Source organism: Pocillopora damicornis, chromosome 1 (assembly GCF_964200805.1).
Source record: "Pocillopora damicornis chromosome 1, jaPocDami1.2, whole genome shotgun sequence".
NCBI lineage: Eukaryota > Metazoa > Cnidaria > Anthozoa > Scleractinia > Pocilloporidae > Pocillopora > Pocillopora damicornis.
The window spans coordinates 34,191,921-34,195,396 of record NC_142670.1 but is presented as its reverse complement, the minus strand read 5'-3'; the positions used below and the strand labels follow the sequence as shown (position 1 = coordinate 34,195,396).

Sequence of the window (3,476 nt, the reverse complement as noted above, 5' to 3'; positions counted from 1 at the left end):
GTTTCTACTGATATTTCTCTGAAAGACCACGACTACCTCCTTAAGGAAAACAAAGTTCAAAGTGACTGCTTCTTGTCAAACAGACATTGACCTTCAACAAGTGGATGATATGAAAAAAGTGCTGCCAACAAAGCAATTCGAAACGAATTCAATAAAAAGCCAGTATTGAAACGGAAACTTTTCATGGATGATGTACTGAAAAATGACGAATCGATGATATTCTTCACGGCATTTCCAACTTTGGCCAGTATAATGCCATCATCAATTGTGCCGTGGTACTTCAGGTCATCTGCATGCCCGTCAGTAAATAAGCGAGAACCCTCAAGACTTTTATACGACCGTAAACAGTTTTCATCGTAGCCATCTTTTCCAACCAGACAATGGTTAATATCGAGAAACCTGAGATCTGGAATACCGGTGAAGTCATGAGTTTAAAACTTAAGCGAAAGTGGATGGGGAAGTAATTTTCCTCCTGCCAATGTTATCTTGGAATTTATCAACCCGTCGCGTTGCACTGTTTCCTTTTCAAGTTTTGGGCCTACTATTTCAGCCGCGTTCTTGCAAAGCTCAAGCAGTTCTGCCCCTTGCCTACTTTTACCGTGTACGGAAATATGAATATCCCTTTTTTTTAAAAATTTCCGTAGCTCTGGAACTTTCATATTTGTGAAGGCACCATTTGCTGCCATGTTGAGACGACTCCTATTCCTCTCAGTCCCGACTTGATGCTAAAAAACTAGTTAGCAGACTTTCTCGCATAAACAGTTCGAAACTACGCTATTGAAGAAGTACGTTCTATAGAGATACATTATCTTTTTTCTCTTTATTCGCCACGCAACAGTTCCATTTAACAACTGCGTCAAACTGTAAGGCTAGAAAAGCAAATAAAGCCATGATTCTGTTTTTCTTTCGCTCTTTCCAATATGGTGACTTTTTAAAAAAATTGAGAGAGAGAGAAAAAAAACCAAGAGAAAATGAAAAATTAAGAGCGATGGTTTTAATTTGTTTGCCATAAAGCTTGCATAACAAAGTCCGAGATCGTTTTAAATTCAAACACTCCCAACATATGGTCACCATTAATTTAAAGTTTATGAATTAGTCCAGCGAGCTAGAAGCTCACAAGTGATAACAATTGGCTGCTGTTTATAGCGTAAAATTTGATTTTGAATTGAAATTAACATAACAAGTTACTGATCATCACCATATCCGCAAAATACACCTACGTACAAATAATTAATGTCTATCCGCTGGATTCACCAACAAGTAAGCGGAGAAAGACTAGTATTGCTATGAGCTCGTTGCACTACCAGTTGTTTCTTTTCTTGTGCTTCTATGTTGCTGTTCAGGCTTCATGCAGAGATGGCGATATCGTATTGCGAGGACTTTTCGGCGTGCACCAGCAGCCGGGCCACTTAGGGAGCCGATGTGGAGAGATACATTTGAGAGGACTTGGTCGCATGCAGGCCATGATCTTCGCAATCGAACGAATAATTAATAACACAAGTCTTCTTTCTAACATTTCCCTTGGATATGACATAAGGGATTACAATGGAAACCTCTCAAAAGCTGCAAAACTTGTTTACAAACTTCTGACCGTTAATTCCTGTGTCAATTTAGGCTAAAATGCCCTAAGAAAGAAAGTTATCATTTTTTTAATAGGCCCAGACGAGTCCAGCACAGCTCTATTCATCGGTGGATTTCTTCGGATGCTCAATGTTTCGAGCATAAGTGGATCAGCTACTAGTGCTGAACTTAGCTCCCTTACCTATAAACATTTATATCGAACAGTGCCCTCGGACGAGTTTCTTGCAAAAGTGATGGTTGACTTGGTTACACACTTCAATTGGAGTTATGTTGCTGTCGTTGCACTATATGATTCGTATGGAGCATAAGCAGTAGTTAGCGAAAGTACATCAAAAAAGAAACTCGTTCTGTACTGCTTTAACGGAGTTAGTACGCCTCGAAAGTCAACATCTGAGTATTCCAAACTTAGTTAGAAAGCTTAAACAGATGAACAATGTCAAAGTTGTGATCTTGCGGTAATACAACAATTAACGAACGAATTTTTTTTGGCTGAAGTTCAGAGGCAAAACCTAACTGGACGTGTGTGGATTTTGAGCCAGGCTCATTTAATTTCCACACCGCCGGTAAAAGATACTCTCGAGAGCTCTTTAGGATTTGTACACCATGAACTCAACGACTCTGGCTTCAAGGAATATTTAAAAGATATATTGGTCAGGGAGAGAGACAATGGTAGTTTCCATGAATGGAGCTACAGTAGAAGCTAAGTATGGAAGCTTTTGAAGAGCAAGAAGTGCGTTCATGACCAAATCGAGCGTTGCTGTAACGACTTGATTAAAGCAATCTATAGTTCCTTTATTGCATACACTCTCGATGCCGTATATGCACTGGCCCATGCAACAGATCTATCAACTGGAAATTTTATCTCAAGCAATACAAGTAATCGGGACAAATCGCCTATAGTAAATAGTTTTGGCATGCAGAGGCTCCTTCAGAGAGTCAGGCTTGACGGACTAACCGGAAAGATCAAGTTCGATCAATTTGGTGACAGAGGAGAGTGGATCATTTCAAATGAAAATAAAACAAACATAGATTTTTATAGAGACTTCATTGGAAGACTCTATCTGTCTGCCCCCCGAAATCTGAATGCTCGGAACAGTGTCCTCCTGGAACAAGGAAATCTTCTACCTCACCTTGTTGTTGGCGATTAAGAGAACATTCTACAATATAGTTTTCATTGTCTAGGAAGGACGATCTGGCTCAGCAGAGTTAATTTGGCGAAGATCTTTCGGAAAGTTGTTCAGAAGATCCTACGGCACATATTTCACTGCACGAGGGAAGATCACTACATGGTCAAGGATGAACGCTTGCTCTTGGATCAGTTTTCTGGTTTTTAAAGGATAAAAGATACGGGTATAGGACATCTGTTGCTTTAATCAGAGCTAAGGATTCCCCATATGCTGTTAATGACCCAATTAAATCCACAGTCAAATGAACACTACATAATCAATCAAGCCTAAATTTCTAAACATAATCTCTCTGAGCTGCCCTTCTCTAGAGGATGATTTTCATATAGTGACTACTTTCAGAAGCAGTTCACACAAGGATATGAACTGAGTTCTTTATTAAATGTATGTTAAATCCTCAATGAGATGAAACATGCCAAGCCAAGCCGTAGACGCGTCGTCTTTGTCCCACATATTACCACACAATGTAGGCGACTAACCTACTTGAAGGAGTTAATATTTTTTTTTCTATCTTAAGAGAGTGTCTCTGTAAGAGCGGTCCGGTCGATTTTCCTTGAGACACGGATTTCGCTTATTTCTTGTGTGTTGTAAGACATTCATGTACCTAGGAAACTCAGGGAAAAAAAATACCACAGCCATATAGATTAACTCTATCTTATCCATCGAGGTGACTTTCGTGAACATCACGTTTCAATTAAAGAAACAGGAAGA

At 39.5% G+C, this 3,476-nt stretch overlaps 1 pseudogene; it reads left to right on the top strand.

Annotated features, from left to right (window-relative positions):
• Window positions 1–1,233: 1,233 nt before the first annotated feature.
• LOC149053453 (metabotropic glutamate receptor 4-like) lies at window positions 1,234–3,184 on the top strand (annotated as a pseudogene).
• The last annotated feature ends 292 nt before the right edge of the window (window positions 3,185–3,476 follow it).